Below are 16,994 nucleotides of genomic sequence, written 5' to 3'. Positions count from 1 at the left end.
CTGGAGCCAGCTATCAGACTACTGAGTCGCTCATCCAATTTCAAGATTCACGGGAAAAGCGTCCCGCAAATCCTGCGAGTCCAGCCGCAACTGACACACGCTTTCAATTACAGCAAGTTGACCAGTCTCATGTAGAGCTCTGGGCCATTCACATCTCATAAATATCTTGGGAAAATACATTGTTCTAATTGGCCGTTTCTCCCATTTCGGTAGGCCCTATCGGACTTGGACCCAGGCTATCGCAGACGACTCCAGCGCACATGTTTCAGCATTCTCTGATTCCTAAGTATCCACCCACGCACATCACCGCCACTTAGTCAACCAGGCAAGGTCAAGCAAACACCAGGGGACATGCCTCAGCCTTGTCAGCAAACCCTACTGCCTTTTGCGGTGTATCCTCACTTGCCTAAGTGTCAGATGGGGCCAGGGCAAATCACGGGAAATCCCTCACCTTTTGTCCTCGCAACGGTGAACTCCTCGGAGGCAGGTTGTGCTAAAGGACACAAAAAGAGGAAAAGAGCCAAGGAATCAGCCTGACCAAAATCGGCCACCCAGGTCTTTTGGATTACTTGGTGCAGGTGAAAGAAATCAAAATGGGAGTCCGCTCTAAAGAAGATCTGGAAGGCTGGGCCAAAGGACTTTCCCACAGGGCCTCCGCATAACCTCTCTGAGCATGATTTTTAGGTCATCATCTCTCTTCCAGACAGATTATGTCATCATTGACCCCAGCCATATCACTCCCCAGGAAAAATCCCCTGAGACCTGAAGATGCTTACCACAAATGTCTTCCTTCCACCCAGGAAGGACAGTGGATGAGAGCGTTCACACATCATCTTCCAGTTTCCCGGGCAGTTGGCTTGACCCCCATGAAAGCGGCACAAGAGACATCGACCTCACTAACCCTTTGAAAAGGGGAAATCAGTAAGACAGAGATCCCAGAAGAGAAACTCACTTCCCTAAGGCTAGGCTTTCAGCCAGACATTCGCGAACACATGGACAAAATCAAGACAGCCATTTGCAACCCACTGGGGAGTCTGCTGACCCATGACAGAAGGAGAGAATCATGCAATATTCAGAAGAAGGCAGAGAGGTCTCTGGATGTAGCAGAAATTTACAGGAGGACCCAGGCAAAAGGAGCCTTTGCCATTGCTTAAGCCTGACTGATGTGTTGAAGGCAGCCAACTATGCGTCCACGGGCACTGTCCAATGTGTGCGGACTCCCGGGAAATGGCACCCAAGAGTCCCCAGCACCAGGGGATGTTCAAATCAGCTGGAGGACATTTGGAAAAGAATAGCATTCCAAGAATTCTGCCAACACTTGTTAAAATTGCCACAGTCCTTCAACGCTTTCATTTCACCACTGAGCCATGGAGAGACACAATCGAATCTACCTCAGGCCCCAATAATCCCCAGAGAGAGAACACATCTCCTCCCGTATATCAAGCATCAGAGGATCCCGTGGGGCACACGGAAAAGGAGTTCTATGGAATCTCTACAAGATTCCAAAGATCTGTCAAGAAAATGATCTTTCCACATGTGGAAGGCAGCAGTTATGCCTGCATTGCCTGATTAGACTGTCAGCAGATCCTGACCTCCTGTGGTATGAACCTGAAACTAGTCATGACGCTCGCGACCCACGTACCGAATGGTATTGAGCCTGGCATTAGCTTTTTGACTCAGATAGTGGTGCTGCTGCCTTTTCTTGAATGCTACAGCGAGGTGTCAGGCTACTCCAGTCTTCATCCAATACCAAGATGTCTGGGAAAGAGGCCCTGGAGATCCTAAGAGTCCAGTCGCAACTGACACAGGCTTTCAACTAGGGCAAGTCTCTCTGGTTTCTCCAGTAGAGCTGCTACACACTCCCATCCCGTAAAGAGTTGAGAGTTGAAAATATTCTCAAACTTCCGTAGACATACCCGACTGGGAACCGGACTAGCAAAAATTACTCAAGTGGAAATTCTTCTAGGTTCCTGTGCTTCCTAACTATCCACCCGTGCATATCACCGCCACTTGGTCAATCGGTCAGGTCAAGCTCAAAGCAGGGGACACGTCTCAGCTTTTCCACAAAACCCGACTGCCTCTTGGGCTCCATTTTCACTTGTCTAAGTGTCACCAGAGACAAGGGAAAACCGCCGTCATTCACTCACCTTGAGTTCTTTCGGTGGTGAATCTCCTGAAAGCAGGTCTTTCGAAATGACAGAAAAAGATGAAAAGAGCCAAGGAATCAGCATGACCAAAATCGGTCAGGGAGGAGTTTTTGATCACTTGGTGGAGGAAACAGGGATCCAAACGGGGGTCCCCTCTAAAGCAGATCATTAACGTTAGGGAAAAGGAGTTTCTCTCTGGGCCTCAGCGGGATCCTATTGAGCATGATTTTTATGTCATCATCTCTCTTCGAGACAAGTTGAGGTGTCTTCGTTGACCCGAGACATCTCAATCCCCGGGAGAAATCACCTGAGTCTTCAAGTTCCTCACCACCGATATCGTCCATCCAGCCCGCAATCACGCAGGATGAGAAGGTTCGCACATCCTCTTCCGGTTTCCCGGGGAGTAGCTTGACCCTCATGAAAGCAGGAAAACAGGCTTCGACCTTGCAATCCTTTGAGGAAGGGCAAAGAAGTAAGTCAGACATCAGACGAGAGACATTCATTGCCTAACAGCTATGCTTTTTCCACATATAGCCCAAAAGAGGGACGAAATCAAGACACACACTTCTCGCCCATTAGTGAGACTGCTGACCCTTGACAGAAAGGCAGACGCGTGCCAGATCAAGACAAGGCATAGAGGACTCCGAATGGAGAAAAGTACTCGGGCAGTCCCAGCCAAGAACAGGCTATTCATTTGATCAGCCCCGGCTAATGTCTACGAGGAAGCCGAATCTGTGTCCACAGGCACGGATCCGTGCACGAGCACTTCCAGGAAATGACATCCAAGGGTTCCCAAAACTGGGGATTTTCAAATGAGCTGTGGGACACTCGGAAGAGGGCTTTCACCAAGAATTTGGCCCCAAATTCAACTAGGCATTTCCAGAGTTTGATTTCACCCTTGTGCCATGGAGAGACACAGTCCAGGCCACCTCATTCCCAAAGAATGGGAACACAGGGAACACATCTCCTCCTGTTTATCAACCATCAGAGGATTCCTTGGCACAAAGAGAGCAGGAGTCTTATGGAACCTCTACAGGATTCCAACGAACTCTGTAGGAACACTGATCTCTGCACATGTGCAAGGCAGCACTTACGCCTGCTTTCACTGTCTAGAGCTCCAGGGAAACATGACCTCCTGTGGCATCAACCTGAAAGTGCTCCTGACCCTCGTGTCCCCTTCACACCTGGCATCGACCCTGACTTTAGATTTTCTATGCAGTTATCTGTGCAGCTACCTTTACTTGAAAGCTGGAGCCAGCTATCAGACTACTGAGTCGCTCATCCAATTTCAAGATTCACGGGAAAAGCGTCCCGCAAATCCTGCGAGTCCAGCCGCAACTGACACACGCTTTCAATTACAGCAAGTTGACCAGTCTCCTGTAGAGCTCTGGGCCATTCACATCTCGTAAATATCTTGGGAAAATACATTGTTCTAGTTGGCCGTTTCTCCCATTTCGGTAGGCCGTATCGGACTTGGACCCAGGCTATCGCAGACGACTCCAGCGCACATGTTTCAGCATTCTCTGATTCCGAAGTATCCACCCACGCACATCACCGCCACTTAGTCAACCAGGCAAGGTCAAGCAAACACCAGGGGACATGCCTCAGCCTTGTCAGCAAACCCTACTGCCTTTTGCGGTGTATCCTCACTTGCCTAAGTGTCAGATGGGGCCAGGGCAAATCACGGGAAATCCCTCACCTTTTGTCCTCGCAACGGTGAACTCCTCGGAGGCAGGTTGTGCTAAAGGACACAAAAAGAGGAAAAGAGCCAAGGAATCAGCCTGACCAAAATCGGCCACCCAGGTCTTTTGGATTACTTGGTGCAGGTGAAAGAAATCAAAATGGGAGTCCGCTCTAAAGAAGATCTGGAAGGCTGGGCCAAAGGACTTTCCCACAGGGCCTCAGCATAACCTCTCTGAGCATGATTTTTAGGTCATCATCTCTCTTCCAGACAGATTATGTCATCATTGACCCCAGCCATATCACTCCCCAGGAAAAATCCCCTGAGACCTGAAGATGCTTACCACAAATGTCTTCCTTCCACCCAGGAAGGACAGTGGATGAGAGCGTTCACACATCATCTTCCAGTTTCCCGGGCAGTTGGCTTGACCCCCATGAAAGCGGCACAAGAGACATCGACCTCACTAACCCTTTGAAAAGGGGAAATCAGTAAGACAGAGATCCCAGAAGAGAAACTCACTTCCCTAAGGCTAGGCTTTCAGCCAGACATTCGCGAACACATGGACAAAATCAAGACAGCCATTTGCAACCCACTGGGGAGTCTGCTGACCCATGACAGAAGGAGAGAATCATGCAATATTCAGAAGAAGGCAGAGAGGTCTCTGGATGTAGCACAAATTTACAGGAGGACCCAGGCAAAAGGAGCCTTTGCCATTGCTTAAGCCTGACTGATGTGTTGAAGGCAGCCAACTATGCGTCCACGGGCACTGTCCAATGTGTGCGGACTCCCGGGAAATGGCACCCAAGAGTCCCCAGCACCAGGGGATGTTCAAATCAGCTGGAGGACATTTGGAAAAGAATAGCATTCCAAGAATTCTGCCAACACTTGTTAAAATTGCCACAGTCCTTCAACGCTTTCATTTCACCACTGAGCCATGGAGAGACACAATCGAATCTACCTCAGGCCCCAATAATCCCCAGAGAGGGAACACATCTCCTCCCGTATATCAAGCATCAGAGGATCCCGTGGGGCACACGGAAAAGGAGTTCTATGGAATCTCTACAAGATTCCAAAGATCTGTCAAGAAAATGATCTTTCCACATGTGGAAGGCAGCAGTTATGCCTGCATTGCCTGATTAGACTGTCAGCAGATCCTGACCTCCTGTGGTATGAACCTGAAACTAGTCATGACGCTCGCGACCCACGTACCGAATGGTATTGAGCCTGGCATTAGCTTTTTGACTCAGATAGTGGTGCTGCTGCCTTTTCTTGAATGCTACAGCGAGGTGTCAGGCTACTCCAGTCTTCATCCAATACCAAGATGTCTGGGAAAGAGGCCCTGGAGATCCTAAGAGTCCAGTCGCAACTGACACAGGCTTTCAACTAGGGCAAGTCTCTCTGGTTTCTCCAGTAGAGCTGCTACACACTCCCATCCCGTAAAGAGTTGAGAGTTGAAAATATTCTCAAACTTCCGTAGGCATACCCGACTGGGAACCGGACTAGCAAAAATTACTCAAGTGGAAATTCTTCTAGGTTCCTGTGCTTCCTAACTATCCACCCGTGCATATCACCGCCACTTGGTCAATCGGTCAGGTCAAGCTCAAAGCAGGGGACACGTCTCAGCTTTTCCACAAAACCCGACTGCCTCTTGGGCTCCATTTTCACTTGTCTAAGTGTCACCAGAGACAAGGGAAAACCGCCGTCATTCACTCACCTTGAGTTCTTTCGGTGGTGAATCTCCTGAAAGCAGGTCTTTCGAAATGACAGAAAAAGACGAAAAGAGCCAAGGAATCAGCATGACCAAAATCGGTCAGGGAGGAGTTTTTGATCACTTGGTGGAGGAAACAGGGATCCAAACGGGGGTCCCCTCTAAAGCAGATCATTAACGTTAGGGAAAAGGAGTTTCTCTCTGGGCCTCAGCGGGATCCTATTGAGCATGATTTTTATGTCATCATCTCTCTTCGAGACAAGTTGAGGTGTCTTCGTTGACCCGAGACATCTCAATCCCCGGGAGAAATCACCTGAGTCTTCAAGTTCCTCACCACCGATATCGTCCATCCAGCCCGCAATCACGCAGGATGAGAAGGTTCGCACATCCTCTTCCGGTTTCCCGGGGAGTAGCTTGACCCTCATGAAAGCAGGAAAACAGGCTTCGACCTTGCAATCCTTTGAGGAAGGGCAAAGAAGTAAGTCAGACATCAGACGAGAGACATTCATTGCCTAACAGCTATGCTTTTTCCACATATAGCCCAAAAGAGGGACGAAATCAAGACACACACTTCTCGCCCATTAGTGAGACTGCTGACCCTTGACAGAAAGGCAGACGCGTGCCAGATCAAGACAAGGCATAGAGGACTCCGAATGGAGAAAAGTACTCAGGAAGTCCCAGCCAAGAACAGGCTATTCATTTGATCAGCCTCGGCTAATGTCTACGAGGAAGCCGAATCTGTGTCCACAGGCACGGATCCGTGCACGAGCACTTCCAGGAAATGACATCCAAGGGTTCCCAAAACTGGGGATTTTCAAATGAGCTGTGGGACACTCGGAAGAGGGCTTTCACCAAGAATTTGGCCCCAAATTCAACTAGGCATTTCCAGAGTTTGATTTCACCCTTGTGCCATGGAGAGACACAGTCCAGGCCACCTCATTCCCAAAGAATGGGAACACAGGGAACACATCTCCTCCTGTTTATCAACCATCAGAGGATTCCTTGGCACAAAGAGAGCAGGAGTCTTATGGAACCTCTACAGGATTCCAACGAACTCTGTAGTAACACTGATCTCTGCACATGTGCAAGGCAGCACTTACGCCTGCTTTCACTGTCTAGAGCTCCAGGGAAACATGACCTCCTGTGGCATCAACCTGAAAGTGCTCCTGACCCTCGTGTCCCTTTCACACCTGGCATCGACCCTGACTTTAGATTTTCTATGCAGTTATCTGTGCAGCTACCTTTACTTGAAAGCTGGAGCCAGCTATCAGACTACTGAGTCGCTCATCCAATTTCAAGATTCACGGGAAAAGCGTCCCACAAATCCTGCGAGTCCAGCCGCAACTGACACACGCTTTCAATTACAGCAAGTTGACCAGTCTCCTGTAGAGCTCTGGGCCATTCACATCTCCTAAATATCTTGGGAAAACACATTGTTCTAGTTGGCCGTTTCTCCCATTTCGGTAGGCCCTATCGGACTTGGACCCAGGCTATCGCAGACGACTCCAGCGCACATGTTTCAGCATTCTCTGATTCCTAAGTATCCACCCACGCACATCACCGCCACTTAGTCAACCAGGCAAGGTCAAGCAAACACCAGGGGACATGCCTCAGCCTTGTCAGCAAACCCTACTGCCTTTTGCGGTGTATCCTCACTTGCCTAAGTGTCAGATGGGGCCAGGGCAAATCACGGGAAATCCCTCACCTTTTGTCCTCGCAACGGTGAACTCCTCGGAGGCAGGTTGTGCTAAAGGACACAAAAAGAGGAAAAGAGCCAAGGAATCAGCCTGACCAAAATCGGCCACCCAGGTCTTTTGGATTACTTGGTGCAGGTGAAAGAAATCAAAATGGGAGTCCGCTCTAAAGAAGATCTGGAAGGCTGGGCCAAAGGACTTTCCCACAGGGCCTCAGCATAACCTCTCTGAGCAGGATTTTTAGGTCATCATCTCTCTTCCAGACAGATTATGTCATCATTGACCCCAGCCATATCACTCCCCAGGAAAAATCCCCTGAGACCTGAAGATGCTTACCACAAATGTCTTCCTTCCACCCAGGAAGGACAGTGGATGAGAGCGTTCACACATCATCTTCCAGTTTCCCGGGCAGTTGGCTTGACCCCCATGAAAGCGGCACAAGAGACATCGACCTCACTAACCCTTTGAAAAGGGGAAATCAGTAAGACAGAGATCCCAGAAGAGAAACTCACTTCCCTAAGGCTAGGCTTTCAGCCAGACATTCGCGAACACATGGACAAAATCAAGACAGCCATTTGCAACCCACTGGGGAGTCTGCTGACCCATGACAGAAGGAGAGAATCATGCAATATTCAGAAGAAGGCAGAGAGGTCTCTGGATGTAGCAGAAATTTACAGGAGGACCCAGGCAAAAGGAGCCTTTGCCATTGCTTAAGCCTGACTGATGTGTTGAAGGCAGCCAACTATGCGTCCACGGGCACTGTCCAATGTGTGCGGACTCCCGGGAAATGGCACCCAAGAGTCCCCAGCACCAGGGGATGTTCAAATCAGCTGGAGGACATTTGGAAAAGAATAGCATTCCAAGAATTCTGCCAACACGTGTTAAAATTGCCACAGTCCTTCAACGCTTTCATTTCACCACTGAGCCATGGAGAGACACAATCGAATCTACCTCAGGCCCCAATAATCCCCAGAGAGGGAACACATCTCCTCCCGTATATCAAGCATCAGAGGATCCCGTGGGGCACACGGAAAAGGAGTTCTATGGAATCTCTACAAGATTCCAAAGATCTGTCAAGAAAATGATCTTTCCACATGTGGAAGGCAGCAGTTATGCCTGCATTGCCTGATTAGACTGTCAGCAGATCCTGACCTCCTGTGGTATGAACCTGAAACTAGTCATGACGCTCGCGACCCACGTACCGAATGGTATTGAGCCTGGCATTAGCTTTTTGACTCAGATAGTGGTGCTGCTGCCTTTTCTTGAATGCTACAGCGAGGTGTCAGGCTACTCCAGTCTTCATCCAATACCAAGATGTCTGGGAAAGAGGCCCTGGAGATCCTAAGAGTCCAGTCGCAACTGACACAGGCTTTCAACTAGGGCAAGTCTCTCTGGTTTCTCCAGTAGAGCTGCTACACACTCCCATCCCGTAAAGAGTTGAGAGTTGAAAATATTCTCAAACTTCCGTAGACATACCCGACTGGGAACCGGACTAGCAAAAATTACTCAAGTGGAAATTCTTCTAGGTTCCTGTGCTTCCTAACTATCCACCCGTGCATATCACCGCCACTTGGTCAATCGGTCAGGTCAAGCTCAAAGCAGGGGACACGTCTCAGCTTTTCCACAAAACCCGACTGCCTCTTGGGCTCCATTTTCACTTGTCTAAGTGTCACCAGAGACAAGGGAAAACCGCCGTCATTCACTCACCTTGAGTTCTTTCGGTGGTGAATCTCCTGAAAGCAGGTCTTTCGAAATGACAGAAAAAGACGAAAAGAGCCAAGGAATCAGCATGACCAGAATCGGTCAGGGAGGAGTTTTTGATCACTTGGTGGAGGAAAAAGGGATCCAAACGGGGGTCCCCTCTAAAGCAGATCATTAACGTTAGGGAAAAGGAGTTTCTCTCTGGGCCTCAGCGGGATCCTATTGAGCATGATTTTTATGTCATCATCTCTCTTCGAGACAAGTTGAGGTGTCTTCGTTGACCCGAGACATCTCAATCCCCGGGAGAAATCACCTGAGTCTTCAAGTTCCTCACCACCGATATCGTCCATCCAGCCCGCAATCACGCAGGATGAGAAGGTTCGCACATCCTCTTCCGGTTTCCCGGGGAGTAGCTTGACCCTCATGAAAGCAGGAAAACAGGCTTCGACCTTGCAATCCTTTGAGGAAGGGCAAAGAAGTAAGTCAGACATCAGACGAGAGACATTCATTGCCTAACAGCTATGCTTTTTCCACATATAGCCCAAAAGAGGGACGAAATCAAGACACACACTTCTCGCCCATTAGTGAGACTGCTGACCCTTGACAGAAAGGCAGACGCGTGCCAGATCAAGACAAGGCATAGAGGACTCCGAATGGAGAAACGTACTCAGGAAGTCCCAGCCAAGAACAGGCTATTCATTTGATCAGCCCCGGCTAATGTCTACGAGGAAGCCGAATCTGTGTCCACAGGCACGGATCCGTGCACGAGCACTTCCAGGAAATGACATCCAAGGGTTCCCAAAACTGGGGATCTTCAAATGAGCTGTGGGACACTCGGAAGAGGGCTTTCACCAAGAATTTGGCCCCAAATTCAACTAGGCATTTCCAGAGTTTGATTTCACCCTTGTGCCATGGAGAGACACAGTCCAGGCCACCTCATTCCCAAAGAATGGGAACACAGGGAACACATCTCCTCCTGTTTATCAACCATCAGAGGATTCCTTGGCACAAAGAGAGCAGGAGTCTTATGGAACCTCTACAGGATTCCAACGAACTCTGTAGGAACACTGATCTCTGCACATGTGCAAGGCAGCACTTACGCCTGCTTTCACTGTCTAGAGCTCCAGGGAAACATGACCTCCTGTGGCATCAACCTGAAAGTGCTCCTGACCCTCGTGTCCCCTTCACACCTGGCATCGACCCTGACTTTAGATTTTCTATGCAGTTATCTGTGCAGCTACCTTTACTTGAAAGCTGGAGCCAGCTATCAGACTACTGAGTCGCTCATCCAATTTCAAGATTCACGGGAAAAGCGCCCTGCAAATCCTGCGAGTCCAGCCGCAACTGACACACGCTTTCAATTACAGCAAGTTGACCAGTCTCCTGTAGAGCTCTGGGCCATTCACATCTCCTAAATATCTTGGGAAAATACATTGTTCTAGTTGGCCGTTTCTCCCATTTCGGTAGGCCCTATCGGACTTGGACCCAGGCTATCGCAGACGACTCCAGCGCACATGTTTCAGCATTCTCTGATTCCGAAGTATCCACCCACGCACATCACCGCCACTTAGTCAACCAGGCAAGGTCAAGCAAACACCAGGGGACATGCCTCAGCCTTGTCAGCAAACCCTACTGCCTTTTGCGGTGTATCCTCACTTGCCTAAGTGTCAGATGGGGCCAGGGCAAATCACGGGAAATCCCTCACCTTTTGTCCTCGCAACGGTGAACTCCTCGGAGGCAGGTTTTGCTAAAGGACACAAAAAGAGGAAAAGAGCCAAGGAATCAGCCTGACCAAAATCGGCCACCCAGGTCTTTTGGATTACTTGGTGCAGGTGAAAGAAATCAAAATGGGAGTCCGCTCTAAAGAAGATCTGGAAGGCTGGGCCAAAGGACTTTCCCACAGGGCCTCAGCATAACCTCTCTGAGCATGATTTTTAGGTCATCATCTCTCTTCCAGACAGATTATGTCATCATTGACCCCAGCCATATCACTCCCCAGGAAAAATCCCCTGAGACCTGAAGATGCTTACCACAAATGTCTTCCTTCCACCCAGGAAGGACAGTGGATGAGAGCGTTCACACATCATCTTCCAGTTTCCCGGGCAGTTGGCTTGACCCCCATGAAAGCGGCACAAGAGACATCGACCTCACTAACCCTTTGAAAAGGGGAAATCAGTAAGACAGAGATCCCAGAAGAGAAACTCACTTCCCTAAGGCTAGGCTTTCAGCCAGACATTCGCGAACACATGGACAAAATCAAGACAGCCATTTGCAACCCACTGGGGAGTCTGCTGACCCATGACAGAAGGAGAGAATCATGCAATATTCAGAAGAAGGCAGAGAGGTCTCTGGATGTAGCAGAAATTTACAGGAGGACCCAGGCAAAAGGAGCCTTTGCCATTGCTTAAGCCTGACTGATGTGTTGAAGGCAGCCAACTATGCGTCCACGGGCACTGTCCAATGTGTGCGGACTCCCGGGAAATGGCACCCAAGAGTCCCCAGCACCGGGGGATCTTCAAATCAGCTGGAGGACATTTGGAAAAGAATAGCTTTCCAAGAATTCTGCCAACACTTGTTAAAATTGCCACAGTCCTTCAACGCTTTCATTTCACCACTGAGCCATGGAGAGACACAATCGAATCTACCTCAGGCCCCAATAATCCCCAGAGAGGGAACACATCTCCTCCCGTATATCAAGCATCAGAGGATCCCGTGGGGCACACGGAAAAGGAGTTCTATGGAATCTCTACAAGATTCCAAAGATCTGTCAAGAAAATGATCTTTCCACATGTGGAAGGCAGCAGTTATGCCTGCATTGCCTGATTAGACTGTCAGCAGATCCTGACCTCCTGTGGTATGAACCTGAAACTAGTCATGACGCTCGCGACCCACGTACCGAATGGTATTGAGCCTGGCATTAGCTTTTTGACTCAGATAGTGGTGCTGCTGCCTTTTCTTGAATGCTACAGCGAGGTGTCAGGCTACTCCAGTCTTCATCCAATACCAAGATGTCTGGGAAAGAGGCCCTGGAGATCCTAAGAGTCCAGTCGCAACTGACACAGGCTTTCAACTAGGGCAAGTCTCTCTGGTTTCTCCAGTAGAGCTGCTACACACTCCCATCCCGTAAAGAGTTGAGAGTTGAAAATATTCTCAAACTTCCGTAGACATACCCGACTGGGAACCGGACTAGCAAAAATTACTCAAGTGGAAATTCTTCTAGGTTCCTGTGCTTCCTAACTATCCACCCGTGCATATCACCGCCACTTGGTCAATCGGTCAGGTCAAGCTCAAAGCAGGGGACACGTCTCAGCTTTTCCACAAAACCCGACTGCCTCTTGGGCTCCATTTTCACTTGTCTAAGTGTCACCAGAGACAAGGGAAAACCGCCGTCATTCACTCACCTTGAGTTCTTTCGGTGGTGAATCTCCTGAAAGCAGGTCTTTCGAAATGACAGAAAAAGACGAAAAGAGCCAAGGAATCAGCATGACCAGAATCGGTCAGGGAGGAGTTTTTGATCACTTGGTGGAGGAAAAAGGGATCCAAACGGGGGTCCCCTCTAAAGCAGATCATTAACGTTAGGGAAAAGGAGTTTCTCTCTGGGCCTCAGCGGGATCCTATTGAGCATGATTTTTATGTCATCATCTCTCTTCGAGACAAGTTGAGGTGTCTTCGTTGACCCGAGACATCTCAATCCCCGGGAGAAATCACCTGAGTCTTCAAGTTCCTCACCACCGATATCGTCCATCCAGCCCGCAATCACGCAGGATGAGAAGGTTCGCACATCCTCTTCCGGTTTCCCGGGGAGTAGCTTGACCCTCATGAAAGCAGGAAAACAGGCTTCGACCTTGCAATCCTTTGAGGAAGGGCAAAGAAGTAAGTCAGACATCAGACGAGAGACATTCATTGCCTAACAGCTATGCTTTTTCCACATATAGCCCAAAAGAGGGACGAAATCAAGACACACACTTCTCGCCCATTAGTGAGACTGCTGACCCTTGACAGAAAGGCAGACGCGTGCCAGATCAAGACAAGGCATAGAGGACTCCGAATGGAGAAACGTACTCAGGAAGTCCCAGCCAAGAACAGGCTATTCATTTGATCAGCCCCGGCTAATGTCTACGAGGAAGCCGAATCTGTGTCCACAGGCACGGATCCGTGCACGAGCACTTCCAGGAAATGACATCCAAGGGTTCCCAAAACTGGGGATCTTCAAATGAGCTGTGGGACACTCGGAAGAGGGCTTTCACCAAGAATTTGGCCCCAAATTCAACTAGGCATTTCCAGAGTTTGATTTCACCCTTGTGCCATGGAGAGACACAGTCCAGGCCACCTCATTCCCAAAGAATGGGAACACAGGGAACACATCTCCTCCTGTTTATCAACCATCAGAGGATTCCTTGGCACAAAGAGAGCAGGAGTCTTATGGAACCTCTACAGGATTCCAACGAACTCTGTAGGAACACTGATCTCTGCACATGTGCAAGGCAGCACTTACGCCTGCTTTCACTGTCTAGAGCTCCAGGGAAACATGACCTCCTGTGGCATCAACCTGAAAGTGCTCCTGACCCTCGTGTCCCCTTCACACCTGGCATCGACCCTGACTTTAGATTTTCTATGCAGTTATCTGTGCAGCTACCTTTACTTGAAAGCTGGAGCCAGCTATCAGACTACTGAGTCGCTCATCCAATTTCAAGATTCACGGGAAAAGCGCCCTGCAAATCCTGCGAGTCCAGCCGCAACTGACACACGCTTTCAATTACAGCAAGTTGACCAGTCTCCTGTAGAGCTCTGGGCCATTCACATCTCCTAAATATCTTGGGAAAATACATTGTTCTAGTTGGCCGTTTCTCCCATTTCGGTAGGCCCTATCGGACTTGGACCCAGGCTATCGCAGACGACTCCAGCGCACATGTTTCAGCATTCTCTGATTCCGAAGTATCCACCCACGCACATCACCGCCACTTAGTCAACCAGGCAAGGTCAAGCAAACACCAGGGGACATGCCTCAGCCTTGTCAGCAAACCCTACTGCCTTTTGCGGTGTATCCTCACTTGCCTAAGTGTCAGATGGGGCCAGGGCAAATCACGGGAAATCCCTCACCTTTTGTCCTCGCAACGGTGAACTCCTCGGAGGCAGGTTTTGCTAAAGGACACAAAAAGAGGAAAAGAGCCAAGGAATCAGCCTGACCAAAATCGGCCACCCAGGTCTTTTGGATTACTTGGTGCAGGTGAAAGAAATCAAAATGGGAGTCCGCTCTAAAGAAGATCTGGAAGGCTGGGCCAAAGGACTTTCCCACAGGGCCTCAGCATAACCTCTCTGAGCATGATTTTTAGGTCATCATCTCTCTTCCAGACAGATTATGTCATCATTGACCCCAGCCATATCACTCCCCAGGAAAAATCCCCTGAGACCTGAAGATGCTTACCACAAATGTCTTCCTTCCACCCAGGAAGGACAGTGGATGAGAGCGTTCACACATCATCTTCCAGTTTCCCGGGCAGTTGGCTTGACCCCCATGAAAGCGGCACAAGAGACATCGACCTCACTAACCCTTTGAAAAGGGGAAATCAGTAAGACAGAGATCCCAGAAGAGAAACTCACTTCCCTAAGGCTAGGCTTTCAGCCAGACATTCGCGAACACATGGACAAAATCAAGACAGCCATTTGCAACCCACTGGGGAGTCTGCTGACCCATGACAGAAGGAGAGAATCATGCAATATTCAGAAGAAGGCAGAGAGGTCTCTGGATGTAGCAGAAATTTACAGGAGGACCCAGGCAAAAGGAGCCTTTGCCATTGCTTAAGCCTGACTGATGTGTTGAAGGCAGCCAACTATGCGTCCACGGGCACTGTCCAATGTGTGCGGACTCCCGGGAAATGGCACCCAAGAGTCCCCAGCACCGGGGGATCTTCAAATCAGCTGGAGGACATTTGGAAAAGAATAGCTTTCCAAGAATTCTGCCAACACTTGTTAAAATTGCCACAGTCCTTCAACGCTTTCATTTCACCACTGAGCCATGGAGAGACACAATCGAATCTACCTCAGGCCCCAATAATCCCCAGAGAGGGAACACATCTCCTCCCGTATATCAAGCATCAGAGGATCCCGTGGGGCACACGGAAAAGGAGTTCTATGGAATCTCTACAAGATTCCAAAGATCTGTCAAGAAAATGATCTTTCCACATGTGGAAGGCAGCAGTTATGCCTGCATTGCCTGATTAGACTGTCAGCAGATCCTGACCTCCTGTGGTATGAACCTGAAACTAGTCATGACGCTCGCGACCCACGTACCGAATGGTATTGAGCCTGGCATTAGCTTTTTGACTCAGATAGTGGTGCTGCTGCCTTTTCTTGAATGCTACAGCGAGGTGTCAGGCTACTCCAGTCTTCATCCAATACCAAGATGTCTGGGAAAGAGGCCCTGGAGATCCTAAGAGTCCAGTCGCAACTGACACAGGCTTTCAACTAGGGCAAGTCTCTCTGGTTTCTCCAGTAGAGCTGCTACACACTCCCATCCCGTAAAGAGTTGAGAGTTGAAAATATTCTCAAACTTCCGTAGACATACCCGACTGGGAACCGGACTAGCAAAAATTACTCAAGTGGAAATTCTTCTAGGTTCCTGTGCTTCCTAACTATCCACCCGTGCATATCACCGCCACTTGGTCAATCGGTCAGGTCAAGCTCAAAGCAGGGGACACGTCTCAGCTTTTCCACAAAACCCGACTGCCTCTTGGGCTCCATTTTCACTTGTCTAAGTGTCACCAGAGACAAGGGAAAACCGCCGTCATTCACTCACCTTGAGTTCTTTCGGTGGTGAATCTCCTGAAAGCAGGTCTTTCGAAATGACAGAAAAAGACGAAAAGAGCCAAGGAATCAGCATGACCAAAATCGGTCAGGGAGGAGTTTTTGATCACTTGGTGGAGGAAAAAGGGATCCAAACGGGGGTCCCCTCTAAAGCAGATCATTAACGTTAGGGAAAAGGAGTTTCTCTCTGGGCCTCAGCGGGATCCTATTGAGCATGATTTTTATGTCATCATCTCTCTTCGAGACAAGTTGAGGTGTCTTCGTTGACCCGAGACATCTCAATCCCCGGGAGAAATCACCTGAGTCTTCAAGTTCCTCACCACCGATATCGTCCATCCAGCCCGCAATCACGCAGGATGAGAAGGTTCGCACATCCTCTTCCGGTTTCCCGGGGAGTAGCTTGACCCTCATGAAAGCAGGAAAACAGGCTTCGACCTTGCAATCCTTTGAGGAAGGGCAAAGAAGTAAGTCAGACATCAGACGAGAGACATTCATTGCCTAACAGCTATGCTTTTTCCACATATAGCCCAAGAGGGACGAAATCAAGACACACACTTCTCGCCCATTAGTGAGACTGCTGACCCTTGACAGAAAGGCAGACGCGTGCCAGATCAAGACAAGGCATAGAGGACTCCGAATGGAGAAACGTACTCAGGAAGTCCCAGCCAAGAACAGGCTATTCATTTGATCAGCCCCGGCTAATGTCTACGAGGAAGCCGAATCTGGGTCCACAGGCACGGATCCGTGCACGAGCACTTCCAGGAAATGACATCCAAGGGTTCCCAAAACTGGGGATCTTCAAATGAGCTGTGGGACACTCGGAAGAGGGCTTTCACCAAGAATTTGGCCCCAAATTCAACTAGGCATTTCCAGAGTTTGATTTCACCCTTGTGCCATGGAGAGACACAGTCCAGGCCACCTCATTCCCAAAGAATGGGAACACAGGGAACACATCTCCTCCTGTTTATCAACCATCAGAGGATTCCTTGGCACAAAGAGAGCAGGAGTCTTATGGAACCTCTACAGGATTCCAACGAACTCTGTAGGAACACTGATCTCTGCACATGTGCAAGGCAGCACTTACGCCTGCTTTCACTGTCTAGAGCTCCAGGGAAACATGACCTCCTGTGGCATCAACCTGAAAGTGCTCCTGACCCTCGTGTCCCCTTCACACCTGGCATCGACCCTGACTTTAGATTTTCTATGCAGTTATCTGTGCAGCTACCTTTACTTGAAAGCTGGAGCCAGCTATCAGACTA

The 16,994-nt window shown here is 49.4% G+C and overlaps 10 non-coding genes across 10 annotated transcripts; all 10 read right to left on the bottom strand.

Moving 5' to 3' along the window:
• Positions 1–648: 648 nt before the first annotated feature.
• On the bottom strand, positions 649–726 carry LOC135227577 (small nucleolar RNA SNORD115). The gene has a single exon (XR_010317740.1). It is a non-coding gene; the product is annotated as a small nucleolar RNA SNORD115 (small nucleolar RNA).
• A 1,618-nt stretch (positions 727–2,344) lies between these two features.
• On the bottom strand, positions 2,345–2,425 carry LOC135227415 (small nucleolar RNA SNORD115). Its single transcript, XR_010317580.1, has one exon. It is a non-coding gene; the product is annotated as a small nucleolar RNA SNORD115 (small nucleolar RNA).
• A 1,618-nt stretch (positions 2,426–4,043) lies between these two features.
• Positions 4,044–4,121, bottom strand: LOC135227563 (small nucleolar RNA SNORD115). Its single transcript, XR_010317726.1, has one exon. It is a non-coding gene; the product is annotated as a small nucleolar RNA SNORD115 (small nucleolar RNA).
• Positions 4,122–5,739: 1,618 nt separating this feature from the next.
• LOC135227414 (small nucleolar RNA SNORD115) lies at positions 5,740–5,820 on the bottom strand. Its single transcript, XR_010317579.1, has one exon. It is a non-coding gene; the product is annotated as a small nucleolar RNA SNORD115 (small nucleolar RNA).
• A 1,618-nt stretch (positions 5,821–7,438) lies between these two features.
• On the bottom strand, positions 7,439–7,516 carry LOC135227581 (small nucleolar RNA SNORD115). The gene has a single exon (XR_010317744.1). It is a non-coding gene; the product is annotated as a small nucleolar RNA SNORD115 (small nucleolar RNA).
• A 1,618-nt stretch (positions 7,517–9,134) lies between these two features.
• LOC135227413 (small nucleolar RNA SNORD115) lies at positions 9,135–9,215 on the bottom strand. The gene has a single exon (XR_010317578.1). It is a non-coding gene; the product is annotated as a small nucleolar RNA SNORD115 (small nucleolar RNA).
• A 1,618-nt stretch (positions 9,216–10,833) lies between these two features.
• LOC135227562 (small nucleolar RNA SNORD115) lies at positions 10,834–10,911 on the bottom strand. The gene has a single exon (XR_010317725.1). It is a non-coding gene; the product is annotated as a small nucleolar RNA SNORD115 (small nucleolar RNA).
• A 1,618-nt stretch (positions 10,912–12,529) lies between these two features.
• Positions 12,530–12,610, bottom strand: LOC135227412 (small nucleolar RNA SNORD115). Its single transcript, XR_010317577.1, has one exon. It is a non-coding gene; the product is annotated as a small nucleolar RNA SNORD115 (small nucleolar RNA).
• A 1,618-nt stretch (positions 12,611–14,228) lies between these two features.
• LOC135227561 (small nucleolar RNA SNORD115) lies at positions 14,229–14,306 on the bottom strand. The gene has a single exon (XR_010317724.1). It is a non-coding gene; the product is annotated as a small nucleolar RNA SNORD115 (small nucleolar RNA).
• Positions 14,307–15,924: 1,618 nt separating this feature from the next.
• Positions 15,925–16,005, bottom strand: LOC135227411 (small nucleolar RNA SNORD115). Its single transcript, XR_010317576.1, has one exon. It is a non-coding gene; the product is annotated as a small nucleolar RNA SNORD115 (small nucleolar RNA).
• Positions 16,006–16,994: the final 989 nt, after the last annotated feature.

The sequence above is a fragment of the Loxodonta africana genome, chromosome 13 (assembly GCF_030014295.1).
Source record: "Loxodonta africana isolate mLoxAfr1 chromosome 13, mLoxAfr1.hap2, whole genome shotgun sequence".
Taxonomy (NCBI): domain Eukaryota; kingdom Metazoa; phylum Chordata; class Mammalia; order Proboscidea; family Elephantidae; genus Loxodonta; species Loxodonta africana.
The sequence above is the reverse complement of the archived record's forward strand: the minus strand, read 5'-3'. Positions and strand labels throughout refer to the sequence as shown.